At 39.0% G+C, this 19,231-nt stretch overlaps 1 protein-coding gene across 9 annotated transcripts in view; it reads right to left on the reverse strand.

The window, feature by feature from the left end:
- ESRRG (estrogen related receptor gamma) overlaps positions 1-19,231 on the reverse strand; it is a 496,182-nt gene that overhangs the window by 469,695 nt on the left and 7,256 nt on the right. The window lies entirely within an intron of this gene.

Here is a 19,231-nt window from a genome sequence, read left to right on the forward strand (position 1 = left end):
GTTTTGGGCACCACAGTTCAAGAAGGACACTGACAAACTGGAACGTGTCCAGAGGAGGGCAACCAAAATGGTCAAAGGCCTGGAAACTATGCCTTATGAGGAACGGCTAAGGGAGCTGGGCATGTTTAGCCTGGAGAAGAGGAGGTTAAGGGGTGATATGATAGCCATGTTCAAATATGTAAAAGGATGTCACATAGAGGAGGGAGAAAGGTTGTTTTCTGCTGCTCCAGAGAAGCGGACATGGAGCAATGGTTCCAAACTACAAGAAAAAAGATTCCACCTAAACATTAGGAAGAACTTCCTGACAGTAAGAGCTGTTTGACAGTGGAATTTGCTGCCAAGGAGTGTGGTGGAGTCTCCTTCTTTGGAGGTCTTTAAGCAGAGGCTTGACAATCATATGTCAGGAGTGCTCTGATGGTGTTTCCTGCTTGGCAGGGCTTTGGACTCGATGGCCCTTGTGGTCTCTTCCAACTCTATGATTCTATGATTCTATGATCTTAAACCATAATAAACTTTAAAAGGGGTAGGAAAGAGAGAAATTAAATTCTTTCGTTTTTTGAAATGTTCTAGGATTATAGTTCCTGTTTTTTAGAAAAAGCAGAAAATTAACTGCAGGCCTAAGCTGCTGCTTTCTGTAATAGGATGTTTACTATCTGACATCAAGCTGCTGTTGGGAATGCCTGATTACAGCACAGAGAAACCTTAAGCACTGCTAACTATAACATTAATGGGGAATACATTATTCAGTTATGTGGCTGAGAATTCTTTTAACGGGGGTATATAAACCGAGGAGAGAGATAGAGAGAGACTTTAGGTCCTGCTGGTAGGACTTAAAATAAAATGTTGTAGTGTGGGGTGCTCCTGTTCAAGATGCCAGCCAGCCATGCTCTTTCCAATGGCACTCTATTCCACCCTACACACTTCCTATTTTCCCTCTCCCAATGTAGGGCAGTAGTCCGTGTCCACAAAACATGATCAATCTTCATTAAGCTGTTTCGTGGTTCTTCCCATGCCTTTCAGGATTATTTCCCTAAAAAATAATAATCTTGTTGTTGTCTGGTAAACCTTGGGGTTCCCCTAAGCCTGGTGATTCAAATGTAATAAAACATGTTTCTCCTGCTGCACTTTAAATGGCAGAAAAGTGAACACTTCTATTTTTAAAAAAAACCAAATACAGATAAATATTAAATAATAAGCAGGCTTCATAAAGGTGCAATGGAAGACTAGTGAGGGCATTCTTTTCCTTATCATTCATTACCCAATAACATTTGAAAATTAAATGTTAAGTAAAGGATTGTTAATGTGTAATTAATCTCTGTTTATATGATCTTGGTAATATTCCCCCAGAACCATAATGTTGGGGGTTCTAATCTATGCTGAATGGAAAACTATGATGTATTCATGTTTATTCTAGATTGGCAAAAAATGCTTGTCAATGTAACAGGCAATGCAGAAACAGATTCCCATATCACAGCAACTCAAGAGTAGCACAGTGAATGCACAAAGATGAACATTGCACCACTTCTATGGATCCCTCTTAGTTGAGCCATCTAATTTCAGGGGTGTGGGGTAGTTTACAGCAGCATTCCAAAGTGCAGGTTTTTTTCTTCCCCCTATAGGAATGAATGGCAGCCATAAAAAAACACACACCAAGTTAGTAAATAAATGAATGTTCTCCCTAAATACTATTTTTGCCTGGGAGAGCAAGTAGAGCAAGTTATGATCCTCTCGGCAGTCTTTCCAGTGGAAAACCATTATTTCCCCCCATAGAACTCAATTGTATGAGCACATTGTTTTATATCAGTGTGTGTGTGTCTTTAAAAGCACATTTGTCTCACCTTTACACACTATAATTTTAGAACTTTTATTAGGCAGCCAAAATATGAGATGACAATGTGCATGCTTTCAAGCCTGCACACTTCTGTGATTTTCTGGTTGGCCTAATAAAAATATTGCCCTAATATGCTTTGATTTTTCTTATGGATCAAGGCCGCTAGCATAAGGTGTACAACTACACACATAACTTATGAAGTGGCCTGCATTCCTTGATTTTCTTTACTATAAATATTATTTGATCCATCTAAACTAAAGGCGAATGGAGAACATGGGGAGTAGGATAAAACCTAGGCAGCTAGCTTCCTCCCTTTCTTGACTGAATGTAAGTTTAAGATTGGTTTTGCTATCTGTGTACAAGTAGAAGACAAGAGGAAAGTTCATCTCCTTTGTCCTGGCTGGTCTTGCCTTCAGTCACCAGGGTAAGGAGGATTTCCCTTGTGCTTATAGGCTGACCTGCCTCTGAGAGAGAATTTATACATCACACAAAAATAAATGTGAGGACCTGCTTCTCTGCAAATGCAAGAAAGCCTTCAGATCCTTCCATTACTTTTCTTAATACCTGCAATATTCAATTTACACTCATCCTAATTATATTTTGACATGATACATTATAAAATGTTCCAGTCTGCTGGATACATTATGTATTTTTAATTCTTTTTTAAACTTCAGCAGATCACTTTACCTGTAGTTATTTTGAGACAAACTGCAGTATTGAAAATGCTTTACAAACAGCCTTTCCAAAAAAACAACAACACACAATGTATTGGATAAGTAGTCAAATGCTTAGAAAAATCAAATATTAGAGGAATGTAAGCATGTTTATATTATGAGGACAAAACACAGTGAAAACAAGGCACTGCAGATTTTAACTTGATTACCAGTCCATAATCAAAGGATAAGGAGTTGACCTTGGCATACTGTCTCAAGGTAACAGTGATACACACACAAACACAAATGTACACAGACACACAGACACATTCAGGTACTTTCTAACACAGAATAGACTTTAAATTCTTAAAGGGTCTGTTTAGCACATATTTTTGTATGTAAATTATATTACCAAACCCAGGTATAAACCATACAATTAACCGCTTATAGAATCATATAATTATAGAGTTGAAAGGGACCTTGGAGGTCATCTACTCCAATACACAACAGTTCTAGGTTGAAGCCATTATTACCAGTATGTCATCAAAACAGTTAATGTTGCTCTATGGATACTTCACGTATTTTATATTACTGACATGTTAGGGGAATTAGTCTTATATTTGTTTCCAGTATCATTTGGACAGATATGACAATGCATACTAATTACCTTATTGCACAGCTCTCCTTTTTTATATACTCCTTTTCTAAATAACTTGTTTTGTATCCACATTTGTATAAATGTGTGTTAGATAACTGAATTAAATCAGCATTGACATTCACTTTAAGGTGAGTCCTCTTTTTTGCAGAATGATAGGAAATCTTAATTTTTATTTTGATATTTGTATATTCCCACTCATTATTCTCTGTTATATATGTCTATGGAATTTCAATATTTTGAATTGACTCCTGAGTTGCTGTGAGCAAAACTCCAGTCATGGGATGCATCCATTGGTGGAAGGGGAGAGGAGCTGGCTTTCACTGATTTTCCCTCCCTGCTGAAATCCACCCATTCTCTAATCTGTTATAGAGGGTTGATGGACCCAACTGTGTTGGGATGGAATGTGGGGGCTGCATGGGGGAATTAGCCAAAATTGCCTTCTGCCAACAGGAACTTCCACTGCCTTGAAAGCCCTTTCAGAAATGGAAGGACACTTGGGATCCAAGCCTTTGATTAAAAAAATCAAAAAATCAACACAAACTGAACCTAGAGGATATAACCACAATTTACATGTACGGACCAAATATTGTTATATAACTCCACAGTTCAAAGCCAACTACTTACATTACAAATTGATCCCCAAACCTTCATGTCTTCTCACCAAATATCCTTCTTTGAAACTCCCCTGTTAATGTTGCTCCGTGCACAACCCCAAATTAAGAAGTTATATTTGCCTCAAATTCTCTTTTTTCAGAATCAAGTTGATTTAGAAAGCTAGATGCTTCTTGCAAAAATCAGCACCAAAAATCTTTACCCTTGTGCTAAAGATTAAACATGCAAAGTGTGATTCTGGAAAAAATAATCAACTTAAAAAGGGAAATGTCTCCTGTCACAAATTGATTTTCATTGTAAGACTGAAGTAATAAGCTTTAACTGACTCTTCTTATAGAGAATATTGTAAGAATTAGATAATAATTGAACAAAAGAGTTACATAACATTTCAAAGGTTCTCCCAAACCATACATTGCATTGATTTTCTTGAAACATCATTATACAATCTGACCAATGTATCATGCAGTCTTTTATCTTAACCAGAATATCTAGCTTTATGGCAGAAAGGAGCCTCAGCTCTGGTATCAGTCCTAAAAATAATGAAAGACAATATTCATATTTCCATGAAAGAGAACCATGGTTTGTCAAATGAGCCTTCAGGCATTCTCTCCAAAAATTACTCTAACTTTATTATTTAACTCTTCCAGTCTATCTTGTAACTTCAATGACCAGTTCCTGTTTCATTCTAACACATATTCACTTTAACATTCATTTCTTCTTGTATTTTGTCATGATTAGCATTATTTTTCCCAATAAATTTTATTTCTTAACTTTTTATTTTCTCTGCTACATTTCTATCCTATTTCTTTATCAGTATTTTGAAGCTATTCCAGTCCATTAATCTGACAAATCTGTCCATTAATCTAGACTCATGTATATATTTTGATTCAGATTTCTGACTGAATTTAGTTGCAAAATGAACTAAATTGGGAGGTATTGTTTTTATACCGTCCATCATCTCCCAGCTGAACCAGATACAAACAAATCAATTAATCATTCCTCCACAAACTATAAATCAGTAGTTATCAACTAGTCAGTTGAATAATCAATGTCAGTAAAACAAACCTTCAACTTTGATTTAAGCGTGGAAGCATTGAAAATGATATCTTATGATCTAATGATCAGTTGTAGAAGATTTTAAAAGGCCATTCAATGGTGTCACATTATTACAAGATGAAACCATCTCAAAGCACAAGAGATAAACGTTTCCAACAATTTTTTTCAAAACACAGTCAAAATATTAGCAAGCAGAACAAAAGAAAAAATTAATGCAATCTACAAACAAAACTGTCAACAAGCCAGAAATGTCATAACACAGTGGCAAGGAAGGAATCAGCAGCCTGGTGACTGTATGTGACTCTGTGTATGTGCTAAAGCCACCCTGGCTCTCCTGACCACTCCTCTTCCATGTGATGTTTGTGTGTGTGCATGACAGAGAGAAAAGAGCAGTGGAGAAAGAGAAGTAGCTGCTACATGGTAAGTCGTGGGGGGGGGGGACACCCTTGCAATGGGTAGGGACAACCCAGAGAGTGGGAAGGAGGGAGGGAAGTGGGGAAATGTAAATGGATAGAGCTGAAACAAACAGAAGGAGGTGAAGCCTTGACAAGCAATCAGTTTCAGGCTATACTAATGGAGGAGAAAAATGGGGGGAGGGAACTGAGTAAGGTGGAGAGATAGGCTGTCCTGCAAAATGTCAATCATATTTGCACCACATCACACTTCCCTGTAGTACATCATCTCCAACATTCCCAAGGGAATGTGGAAAGGTTCTTCACTCCTGCCCTAACACCTCAAGCAACCACAATCACTTCAAGTCAGAAGCCAAACTAACATTCCATTCTCTTCTCCCCAAAATGTGTGAAATCTTGTAAATTTAAATGCATTATGAACGGAACTTTTTTAAAAAAATGTTGCAGCATGAAGTGCTCCTGTTCAGGCTAGGGTTCCAGCCTGCTATGCCCTCTTTTGGCTACTGTATTCCACTCATGCCTCCTCAGTTTTATCTCCTAGTCCCTAAAAAAATTCATTATCGCATTGTGTAGCCATTAGGTAAGTTCAGTCCTGTTTTGGTTCTCCCTCCCTTTAGAAGTTTTATCTAAAGTTTTTGTACTTGTGCAAACCTTGAGGTTCTCCTAAGCTTGAAGATACCTTCCTCTTGTGCACTTATGGTGCTGTTTTGGCTACACAAGAAATCACACATGGAGAATTAGTTTGCTATTAGTATATGAAACTGACACAACAGTAAACATCACTCATATGGTTTTTAATCAATAGATCTGTGACTAAAGGGATTGGTTGTCTACCAGCTCCTTCCAATCCTTGAAAGACCACACTAGCAAATTTAATGCCACAGAAGATTTTTTTTTTTTAATAATATTTTATTGAGATTTTTAAATACCAATGCAAACTTAATAAACAATGTAACATATTTCATAACATAGTTTCATAACTTCTTTGGACTCCCTCACGTCTCCCACTCCCACTTACATCATTATAAATTTTTGCCAGCAATTTATCAACTTGTTTGCGTTCTTATGTCCCGCTCGTTTAAATATAATTAATAATTCTCCAAAAAATTTATATTTTCCTCAATCTCACATATCATCCTAATTCCAACTATTTTAGTGGTGCTCAATTGTTTGTGATCTAGCATCCTTATTAACATTCAACCAAATTACAATATTTTTGTAGGTAAATCTTGAATTTCTTCCAATCTTCTTCAACCCTCTCCTCTCCCAGGTCTCGGATTCTGCCGGTCATCTCAGCCAGTTCCATATAGTCTATCAGTTGCATCTGCCATTCTTCCAGTGTGGGTAGATCTTGGGTTTTCCAATATTTAGCGATGAGTATCCTTGCTGCCGTTGTTGCATACAAGAAAAAAGTTCTGTCCTTCTTTATCACCCTCTGGCCGACAATACCCAGAAGAAAGGCCTCTGGTTTCTTAAGGAAGGTATACTTAAATACCTTTTTCAACTCATTATATATCATTTCCCAGAAAGCCTTCACTTTAGGGCACGTCCACCAGAGGTGAAAGAATGTTCCTTCATTTTCTTTACATTTCCAACATTTATTATCAGACAGGTGGTATATTTTGGCAAGTTTAACTGGGGTCATGTACCATCTATATATCATTTTCATTACATTTTCCTTCAAAGCGTTACAAGCAGTGAAGTTCAACCCAGTGGTCCACAACCTTTCCCAGTCATCAAACATGATATTATACCCAATATCCTGTGCCCACTTTATCATAGCCGATTTAACCGTTTCGTCTTGTGTGTTCCATTTTAACAGCAAGTTATACATTCTTGAAAGTACCTTAGTCTTAGGTTCTAACAGTTCTGTTTCCAATTTCGATTTCTCCACCTGGAACCTTAATGCCACAGAAGATTTAATTGGGATTCAAGATGACTAGATTGGAGAACTGGGCCAAAACTAACAATGAATTTCAAAAGGGACAAATGTCATGTTCTACACTTAAGGCAGGAATAATCAGTTGCCCAAATATATAATGGGGACACCTGGATTGACAGTAGTACATGTGAAAATAATCTAGGGGTCTTAGTAGCCACTGTTTGATGCAGCAGCAAAAAAAGCTAATGCTATTCTAGGCTGCATCATCAGAAGTATAGTGTGCCAAACAAGGGAATTAACAGTACTGTTAATTCTACCTTGGTCAGCCCACACCTGGAGTACTGTGTCCAGTTCTGGGTGCCACAATTTAATAAGGATATTGACAAGCTGGAATGTGTACAGGGGAGAGCAACCTACATGATCAAGGGTGTGGAACCAAGCCTTAAGAGGAATTGTTGAGGAAGTTGGATATATTTAGCCTGGAAATGAGGAGTCTGAGAAGAGATATGACAGCTGCCTTTAAATATCTAAAGCAGAGCTTTCCAGACTTTTCATGTTGGTGACACACTTTTTAGAAATGCATCATTTCACAACACAGTAATTCAATTTTACTAGCAAACTGGGGGTTAAACTAACCACTTTCCAGCCCTGGAAGAAGCGTGGGGAGTGTTCACACAACACACCTACACACTGCAGCCGACACACTAACATGTTGCAACACACAATTTGAAAAGATCTGATCTAAAGTGCTGTCACATGGAAGATGGAGCAAGCTTGCTTTCTCATGCTACAGATGCTAGGACCCAAACTAATGGCTTCAAGTTACAAGAACAGAGATTATGACTAAACATTAGGGAGAACTTTCTGACAATAAGAGCTGTTCAACAGTGAAACGGGCTCCCTCGGAAGGTGGTGGACTTGCCTTTCTTGGAGCAGAGGTCTAGATGGCCATCTGTCATGGATGCTTTAGTTGAGACTCCTGTATTGTAGGGGGTTAGGCTAGATGACTCTTGGGGTCCCTTCCAACTGTACAATTCTATGATTCTGTGACTAGTGCTAGCTGGGAGAAATGCACATGGAGAAATGCAGCCTGATAAGCAGCCAGAAGGTTGTTTGTTCCCAAAGAGCAACTGTAAGAACTTTGTCACAGCTGCAGCTGAATTCAAGGAGAAGCCCACTTTGTTGGCAATTCATTAGTAGGTGGCAGTTGTGTTGTAGTGAGAGCACAAATACTACTCATGAATGTATAGAGTGTGATACGTGGTGTGCCTTGGATGTTTATATATTATTCTTATTGAATTATTGTACTGTACTTATGTGTTTGTATTTGTTGTAGTTACTGCATTGTATTATATTAATCTTTGCACCACTTTGGGGGGGCCTTGGCCAAAAAGCGGTATTGAAATAAACTTATGATGATGAAGAACTTAATTGGAGAAAGCTAAGTTGCCAGTTCACAAACTAGCAAATCCATGAAATAGTAGAAGACCAACAGGGAAATGAATATTATAAATTTTGTTATATTTCTCATTTTCAGATTTTCCTACCAAAAGAAAACTAAAGATCAACAAGAACTGCACCAAGTGGGCCAACACCTCAATCCAACAACAGCAAGTCATGCAGTAAAAGAAGCTGGGATCCTGGAATATTTCTAATCAGCTGTTTGGAGGGCAAGGGGGAGCAGTGAGATTGGATGCTCTAATAGAGGGTAGGATTACCAGGGTTCACACATGCAGCTTCAGGTGTGATCAGTGGCTGTTTGCATGCACAATTGCCCACACAGGGAGGGATATACACAGAGAAGCCTGTTAAAGAAGACAAGCAGCCTAGCTGCATTAGGTGCAAGTAACTATGTTATTTATAAACTGTTATAGGAGTATTGGTAAAGTGTATGGAACTTGGCTTTCCTACAATGTTCAGCCAGCTGCTTCATAGTAACTAATGATGACATCCAGTTGCTGTTGTTTTGAAAAGTTATAAAATGTATATTTTCTGTTTATTAGTATTTGTTTATGGTCTCTAGGGTTGCCATATGACCAGGTTGGCTGGCTTTTCATAGATTTGAGACTGGCCATCCAATGCTCATCTCAAATACTAGCTAATGCAGCTTTTCAGTTTTCATAACTGTTTATATCTGTATCTATAACTACATATACATATATATCTATGCATACAGATATATAGTTTGTATTCCTTGCAGAAATGTGCACACATGTGCATGTAGCATTCTGGGCAATTTAGAGAAGAACAAATCAACTCCCCACCTTCCACTGTTACAGCTGGTGAGAAAATAGGGGTCATCTCAGATATGATTGACATGGAAGCCATAATATTCATAGAGATAGGAAAATGCTTTAAAGTCAGAACAATGCTATTGCTTTTTACCTCCATTAGCTGGAAATGGTGGCTGCCCAGAAAAAAAGAGTTTAGAAATCGAGAATTTTAGAGTAGTTAGGTAGCAATTCTGGGTGGTTTGTCCACCAAGAAGCAAAACATACCAAAAAGACAAGAATTTAGGGTTTTTTCTAGCTCAACTCTTACTTCATGTGAATAAATACGGTTTTTAAAACTTTTTAAACATATAGAAATTACTCTGTATGGCCAATACAAGATAAAAACTAGGTATCTGGGCTAGCTAATGGCTAAAGTGATAAGCCAAGAATCTGAATCAATTTCCCCAAGTCTGGTGCTCTCCAGATGTTTTGGACTACAACTCCCATCTGCTTCAGCCAGCATAATCAGACATGATGGGACTTGTAGTCCAAAACCTCAGTAGGGCACCCAATTGGGGAAGGGTGATTTAGGCAAACCTCAATAAACTGTAGTTCATATGGCAACCCTAAAGGTGTGACTATAAACAAATACCAAAATGAAAGGTTCTTTTCGTGAGCATTGACTAAGTTATACATCAGAGGAAGGGGGAGAAGGAGGAAGGAATGCACAAGCCTGAAACTTAGCTCTGTCTTGCACATTATGGTTTTCTGTTACAGTTGAATACACCAACCACATTCTGGTGTAACAATAAACAATGGTTTATCACTACAAAAATTAACTTAGCCTCTTGTGGCTCAAGCACTCATCTCTCTCCTCCTCCAATCACACCACCAGGAGAATGAGTTCAGAAGCTTTTATTCTGCTTTAAACATAGTTTACCATCATGTCCAAAATCAGACAAACTGTTTGGTCTTAACTATGTTTAGCTGAAAATCAGCATATGTCTATGAATTATGAAGCTATTTTGTTTCAGCGAACTATGGTTAAGATCAGGCATAGGCAAACTCGACCCTCCAGTGGTCAGGGATGATGGGAGTTGTAGTCCCAAAACATCTGGAGGGCCGAGTTTGCCTACGTCTGGTTAAGATTAATAATAGTTTAGGGTTCAGGTGTAATGCTAAACTATGTTGCAAGCTCTTCACAGCCATGTGAGCTTCTTTCATCCCTATAATGATAAAACGATGAATTGGGCCAGTATGTGGCCCTCATCATTCTTAGGAAGCATTTTAAACACCACTCTTAATTCATGCAGGAAGCAAGCCCATGATTGGCCCTGCTTTTCTCCCTTCTAGTCCTGAACTACTGCTTTTAGCTGACCATCAAGCTGATGGGAAGTGTCTAGCTGAAATGTTGCTGTCTGGATAAAAGCAATGTGGTCATCCACCTCACTTTCTCTGTGATGATGTCAGGTGTTGCCACTGACAGGCAGCAGACAGCAGGATGAGGTAATTTTGACTGCTTCCTGGAGGAGGCACAACACAGTGGAAGCCAAGGTATGAGCTTTATGTATATGATTTTTCCTACAGATTAAAATGATAGTTTTTTTTTAATTCAGCAACAAATATATTATGCTATACACAGCAAAGTGACATATATGACTTAATTTATTGTTGTCTGCTTTCTAAGTCTTATTCCTGCCTTGCTAAAGTTGGTTTATGGGTTTAGGGAGATAAAAATATTATTTGAAACCTGAACACTTATTCAAGAGTGAGCTCATACTTTGAATGCCTAGCCAGAAATGGAATGGACACACTCGTCAGAATTAATTATCATGTATTTGATTTAACTGGCCCTTCAATTAGATTGTAAGAAAAATTAATTCATGATCCTAAGCAAATTTACTCAGATAATAAGCCTCACCAAGTTTAATGGTACTTAGTCTGTAGTAATATGCTTAGGACTACAGCAATACAGGGCGATTGTATGCATGATGACATTTCACCCCAGTCCCTGGATATCCTCAACCAGTTGTTTCATGCAGGTGTTCCAAAGAATGGAGGCCAGGACCTGTGTCCAGCCCACCCCCACCCCGCAAAGCTGTCACTAGAGCAATAAGAAATTCCTTAGCATCACCTTCTAGAAACAACATTCTAGATAGGTCAGCTTCTAGCTGAAATTGTTTATCCCACCACTGCTACCTTTTTGCTGCACATTTGCTTTATTTGTATGTTATAAAATAGAATAACTGGGCTGAAGATTTCTCATCCTGAGCTGACTGGAAGCTTTATTTATCATGCTTAAAAATAATACTAAAGAAACAAATGGGATTCATTTGAAAGTTCTTGTTGCTGCTTGTTTGCTAGTGACTCATATCCACATTGTTCTCTACTAAGGTTTCTGATCAGTAGAAATGAATAGAATGGTTCCAATGTGAAAATCATGCCTGAGACCAAATGGTATGTTGAGCTTCTAAAAGTCTTTTTTGTATGAGAGATAAGATACAGAAGTTCTCACATAAAAGTAAAGCCCTTATTAGAAAAAGAAAACTAAGCAATTCTGCATGTATTTTATTTATTTCTTCTATGTTTGGGAGTTCTTACTTCAAATTAGGCATCCAAAATCATTTATCATGCAAATTGGAGCAGAGGATTATTTGTGTCTTAAGAAATTTGGATATAAATTTGTCCTTAAAAATATATTTCATAGCTTTTTTTCTTTTTTCAATGTTTCTTGGACAATTTTATTGTATAGCATAATTGTATTTCTCATTGTTTCCACTAAACAATCTTCAAACATAAGTTTTATAATTACACATACCTTAAAGGTGCATCAAATATATATATATATATATATATATATATATATATATATACACACATGCATGAAAGCATGGTGAAATTATGAAAGTTTATACTTTAAAAAATAAATCATTATGTTTTATGCTACAATATAGTATATTTATTATTTTATTTATTTAATTATTTAATCCTACACTTCAAACAAGGAGTTCACTCAAGGCTATCTGCTCTTCTCATTTTTATCCTCACAACTCTTGAGGTAGGCTAGGCTGAGAGATAGTTAAGTATAGGTTACCCACTGACCTTCATGACTGAGCAGCACTTTGTACCCCGGCCTTCCCAGTCCAACATAGTCCAATGCTCTACCACACTATTTCTCAATATATCTCAGAGTATATAATACTAAAATTGTTTAAAATACAGTGGTACCTCTGGATGCGAACGGGATCTGTTCCAGAGCCCCGTTCGCATCCTGAAGTGAACGCAACCCGTGTCTGCGTGTTTGTGCGCAGGTCGCGATTTGCCACTTCCGCGAATGTGCGTGACGTCATTTTGACCATCTGCACATGTGCGAGCGGCGAAACCCGGAAGTAATGCACTCTGTTACTTCCGGGTCACCACAGCGTGCAACCCGAAAATACTCATCCCGAAGCTACTTCAACCCAAGGTATGACTGTACTGCAGTCTTGGTTTGGATGAAGGAGAGCAGAGCAAAAATAAGAAATATCCCTCTCTTTATGCCCTGTTTCTGAATTTCCCACCCACACGCTGTTACTTGAGGTTTGTGCATTGTGAATTTACCTGGACTTTGTCACACGCTCCCTCCCCCGCCTTCATTCTAAAAACATATTGTCTGATTTGGTCATGTTTTCTCTCATAAAATCTGCAGTGATTGTGAACACTTGGCTGCATCTTTTCAAACATATCCTCCTGTCAAACCAGCCATCACCTCAACATTTTATGTATTTTTCTTATCAATTCCTTGCCTAACCTTCCCTGCCATTGTTTTCCTCTCTGTGCATGATAAGGGTGAGTGTTTTCCTATAATGTTTCTAATACTTTCTGATGGAACCATTTCAATCAGTTTTCATGCCTGGAAGTGCAGAAACAGTGCTGGTCACCCTAATGAATGACCTATGCTGGAGGTAAGACCAAGAGAGTACAACAGTTCCCATTTTTCAGACCCCATGAATTTCAAGATGTGAACAAATGTGTCCTTCTGGAAAAGCTCTGAGTTGGGAGTTAGACATTCTAACCTATCTGTAATATTGTTTCCAGAAGGTGATGCTTGGGAATTTATTCTTGCTTTCATAGCATTTTTGCTGGGGGCCCCACAGGTCCTGACTTCTATGCTTTTGAACACCTGCATGAAACAACCTGGCTGAAGATATCCCGGGATCTAGTGTTAAATGTCATCAATATACTGATTACTTCCAACTCTACTTCTCCTTTACATCTGAGTCAAGTAAGGTAGTGGAAGTGCTGAATCAGTGTCTGGAATCAGCAATAGGCTGGATTAGGGCCAATAAACTGAAGCTCAGTCTTGGCATGATAGTGGTTCTGTGGCAGGTGGTTTACCTGCTCCAGGTAAAGATGTCTGACCTGTTATGGATGGGATGACACTCTTGCTAAAGGATAAGCTTTGCATTTCAGGAGAAGATGCTGATAATGAGGGTCCCAAGCATTCCACCCACTTAAAAAGCCCCACTGCTTCCTAGTTCCTAGTTGAATGTTCTGAGCACATTCAAAGTGTTGGTGCTTACCTTTAAAGTCCTACACTACTTGAAAGCAGGAAGGAATGCCTGTCCCTGCATCAAACTACCCAAGAGCATTAAGGTGATCTTTGAAAGCACTCCTAAAGATGCCCCAAACAGAGGCAGATTTAGGGCAGCACAACCGAAGGGGGTGCCAAAGGGCATCACAACTATGGCATAGTACATGCACAGAATGGAAGGTGAGAGGTGAGGGGGAGCCAATTTTTGACCTCTCACAGGGTGCTGATGGAATTTGAAAGACCAAAGTCCTCCCCTGCCCCAAAATTGAAGTAAGGTCAGTGGTGACAAGGGAAAAGGCCTACTCAGTTGTAGTCCTCCCTGTCCATGGAATTCTCCACCTAGGGAACTTTGCTGGGCTTCTACATTGTTGTTGTTCATGTGTGTCTGCATGTGAGTGTGCCAGGTGAAGACTTTTTATTTTATTTTCGCAGACGTTTTAAATGGTTTAGCTGCTGCTTTTAACTACTCTTTCACTGAGAGTGGTGGGTAGTTTCCAGTCCTCAGGCTAGTTAGGCCCACCAGGACTGTTCATTTGGCCTGTGAGGCCATTTCAGCCAAGCCATGCCCATCTGCCCTACAGATAAAGACATGGCTGGATCAGATGAGTTTCTGCAGACACTGTGTATCAGCTAATTGTTGGCCCTTGCAAACCACTTTGGGCAGAAACGTTGTGATATCAGGTGAGTGACAAACAGGCAGCCTATTGGAAGCTTGCAATCAGGACCTGACTACAGTAGTACTCTCCCCATCAGCAGCTGGCATTCAGAGGTTTGTATCCTTTGATGGTCTTATAGTGTATGATTTTTTTCTAATCCTCTTCTAAAGTCATTCAAGTTAATGGTCATCACTACATCTTGTGAGAGTGAATTCCATAGTTTAACTGTCTGCTGCTTGAAGAAGAATTTTCTTCTGTCTGTCCTGATTCTTCCAACATTTGGCTGCATTGGATGGTCACAGCTTCTAGTATTATGAGAGAGGGAGAAAAGCATCTCTCTAACCAGTTTCTCCACTCTCATCTGCTATGCCTCTATCATGCCCACACTTTTCATACTTGTTGGAATTGTCTGCGTTGGTGCCTTCAGTATTTTACCTTTAAGAAACTCCCATCCAACTTGGGACTCCTTTTTTATTCGAGTAATCCTGACTATGGGATTTCACCCACTAGTTCCTTAAAAAGTGAAAACTTATTATGCCAATAAAGTCCGAATGAATTAATGAATGAATAAGTGAAAACTTATTAAGATCCTCACCTATTGACACAATCTTCAACATGGCTTCTCAAAATTAACTTGTGTTGAGTTCATAACCCATTATCTGGAAATAAGTCACACTGAGTTCAAAAGGATTTCCTTCTGAATAGAAAAGTATAGGATTGTGCTGCAAGTCACACTTACTTCTTTTAGACTGTAATCCATAAGTCTTGCAAGCAGTTACACAAGAATGAAACTTTAAAATAGTTAATTAAAATAGTCCTGGGTTTAAAATATATTTTCCTGTTTCCTGTTTTGCTTATTTTTCTTTCACTTTGTTTAAGATTAGGCAGAGAGAACAGATTTCTTTAGGTAATACTAATCTCTAATGCCTTTTGTCAAGCAGGCTCCAAATACACAAGGCATCCTAAGAAGCCTTTCTAAACTCTGCCATGTGATATTAAGGCTATTGAAGGGCACTAATGTGTTTGTGTGGGTTTTTTTTTTTTAAGGGGCTGGGAGATGAAGAAGCAGTGAAAGTTAAGCTACATGTGACAATACTATTTTATGTCATATGTATTGTTTTAACAACTACAAATAGCAGGCACTGAGGGGCTGAGAACTGCAGCAGATTAAGGGGGGGTAACGTTTTTTTAAAACTTTGGAAAACTATAAAAAAGTATTCATCTTTTGGGAATTTTCTGACAGATAATGTTTAGACTGCACTGCTCAATGTTTTGTTTTAGTATATTGATACTAGATTTTTATTGACGGCATGTCTTTCAACTTTATTTGTGCATTTGTGCATTGTGGATATTATGCTTTTTTACTTTGCTGCTTATTTTTAAAAATCTTTAGACATTTACAATATATAAATTGATTAATTAAATAATTAATTAAAAACAAATCTTTCCCTCTGCCCCAGACCTAATAAAGATTGTCCCTCCAAAGCTGATATTTGCATCAGGAGGAGGAACTCCCAGTGTAAGACTGAACTGAAAAGAGGTTGGTTGGGAGATTATAAAAATGGATAAGGGAGATTATGGAGCGAGTTTGAGTGGTAGATGTTATTGGGAAGGGAAAGGAATGAACTATTAAAAGCAAGTGGTGGATGCAAGACAATTCTGGAGGAATGATATGAAGAAAGGACAGGACAGAGACAGAAGAGGTGGGTGGAGGGAAAGGAATAAATGTAAAATAAACACTATCCTTCCTCTTAATTACAAAGCTAAGAATCTGAAGCTGGGATCCCCTCAAGCAAATTAAAGGTCATTTGCTCATCGCACAAATATCTGCTTTAATAAAAGTAAGAAGGACTGATGCATGTTCACTTGGAAGACTGCACTAATAAGTGATCAGTTTCATATATTAACAAAACATTGGAGATACAACACTTCTGCATATACTCTCACATTGCCCAATGTCACCTCAAATGCAATGCTTTTCAATGAAAGCACCACACATTCACCAGTGAGTCATCAAGCTCTGAATCATCACAATGTGAGAAATAAAAAAGGATGTGAACCAATGCTATGGATTGTTTGCATTTGCTTTTACCTAATTTGAATGTGTTTTGGAATGTCCTAGTTCTTCCACAATGGATTTGAACCTCACAGGGCAGAGTACAATATTAGCAATGAATGCTTCTGCTCAAAAGGATAGTGGGAAAGTGGTTGTGATCATGAAAAGCAATAATTCATATAAATAAGTGGAAAATAACAGTAAATAGAGCCCAGGTTAGAGCAAGAGAACACTGCTTTTTCCAATAAAATGAATAACTATCTTCATAAACACAGACAGAAATTTATCTTAAAAGTTTATAGAGAAATCATAGAATCTTAGAGTTGGAAGGGACCATTTGTGGTTTGTGGTTGCCAGACCCCTTTAATCCCTTGATCAAGCAAGTCTTAAAATATAAACTAAGCTAGTTTACTCATGAGGTGATTTCCTGGTGGATGAACCATCATGAGAAACAAAGGAAAGAAGCTCTGAGGGAGATGGCAAATGTGTGGGGTCCGTCCCCTAGCCCCAGCCTGCAGTTAGATGGAAGGACAAAAGCTGGAGTTTAGAGCAGAGTTTTCAGGGATGTGACCTAGAAGTAAAGCAGGAGAGAGCACAATGTTTGATTTCCATTTGAATCCAAGGCTGTGGCTATGGGACAAACAAGAGCCTTGTTGGGTGTTAATGCTGTGAACAACTCCAACGTAGGCTTAGGTTGTATATATGTGTAAATAAAGCAACTATCTTAAAGACACCACAGTCTCTGCTGTGCCTCGTTTCCAAAAGGAAACATTAATTCTGGGCAAGTGTCTTGAACCCCTGGAATCTTGCACTGCTCAGAGATTGGGGAGGCGTGCAGCAATATTATTAACCAATGAGATCAACATTTTCTTACATGTTTTGGAACCTGACATGTGGCACAAAGACAAAACCTTGACACTGCAAGACAAGAAAGATACTCAAGAATATTTTCCCACAAATCTGATACTAACACTTCAATCATGTTTGTGCAAACTTCTGGAAACAGAATAGCATGAGGGATGAGATACAAATACACCATCAGAGTTCCTAAGCACGTCAAACTAGGATGTTCTAGTTACCTGAGCATATTAATGTTCTGCTGCTAAATATGCGGTAACTGACAATTGTGAGCTTTTGGGATTGATAGGTAGGGGTTGTTTAGGGAAAACCCTCAAACTCTACTTTTTCAAAAGTGGTCAAAAAGACATTTTCTCTTCCCCCTTCCCTGTGATTTTCTGGCCTGTACGTCACTGTTTTGGGAGGGCATTCTGTACTCTTTCTTTCTTTCTTTCTTTCTTTCTTTCTTTCTTTCTTTACCTTTTTCTTGAGTGTAATGAAGTGAGAAGGTGAGAAGAAAGACAAAAGTGAGGAGGAATGAAAAGTTCACAACTGGGTGTGGATGTGCTTGCCATTCTGCCTCCTCCAACTTAATGCAAGAGCTGTTCTCTAGGATGTCCTGTTTTAGCAATCATAATAAAAAGGAAGTTGAAAACATACAAAGGATGGCCCTGCCTGCTTTATTTCTAGGGTGCACGTGAGACATTATCAATCACAGCAAATGCTTTCAGCCTATTGTTTGTGCAATTCATCATTAAAAACATGTACTGTGGTCAGCCTTTGATAGAAACAAATGCATTCTTAACCAGGTTGCCTTATTTCTGGTTTGTGTGATCTGCTACCTGCCGTGTGCACCTGGCCCACTTTCAGCCGCATAGGTGACTTGCATGTGAATGACCTGAAAAAGAGGTGAATAAAAGTCTTGCTTGCCTATGTGCCCTGGCCTGCCATCACCAATTCAATGGGTCAGTGGAAACAAGACTTCACATCTTCCCAAAGCAAGCCGGACAGACTAGGGCTTTGGAGGGGCAGCATGGAAGATAAAAGGCAACTCACTCGCTTTGCTGTCACTACCGCTCAATGAATAGAAGGCTTTACTGTCACCTATAAATGGCCCTGGATCGAAGTCACTTTTTCCACATGAGGCAGCAAAGTTCGAGCACAGTCCCTGCAAGTTCCTGCTGCTATTTTCTGGGACTGCGCTGGCCCCTCAGCTATGTGCCTAGGCATGGCAAGCCTCCTTCCATGCCAAATGCCCACCAGTCCATCCTGGGAGCTTGGTACCAAAAAATGTACGTCCCACTAAGCTCCCCTGAACTTTGCAAGGGAGAGGCACACAGAGCCACTCACTGTGGCTCTTTTACTTCCCTTGTTTTATGAATAGAGGTGACTTCCAGGGCATGATACCTCTGCCTTTGTTAATTTCATGCCACACTAAAGTGGGAACTGAGCAAATGCAGATGCAGTCTCCTTCCAATACACACTCTGCTCCCTAGAAGACGTTTTCCTGGCAATTGACCGAGTCCAATATCAGCAACACACCTGCCTCAGTAAAAGCCTCACTTTCCGGCTCATACAGATTTGCATTCCTCTCCAGTGTTTCCCTGGCGCACAACCCGCAATTTAACGCGTAGGCTAGATGGATGCAAGTGGCATTAGAAAGGATAAGAGCAGCAGGGGATAATGTGAGCTCCTCATGTGAAAGAGGCTATCTAGGACCCTCTGTCCCCTTTTCAGAGAAAACTCTGCCTCTTTTGCTGAATTTTTTGCCTGTCTATAGATGACATTTGG

Source organism: Podarcis cretensis (genome assembly GCF_951804945.1).
Source record: "Podarcis cretensis genome assembly, chromosome: 3".
NCBI classification, from domain to species: Eukaryota; Metazoa; Chordata; class Lepidosauria; order Squamata; family Lacertidae; genus Podarcis; species Podarcis cretensis.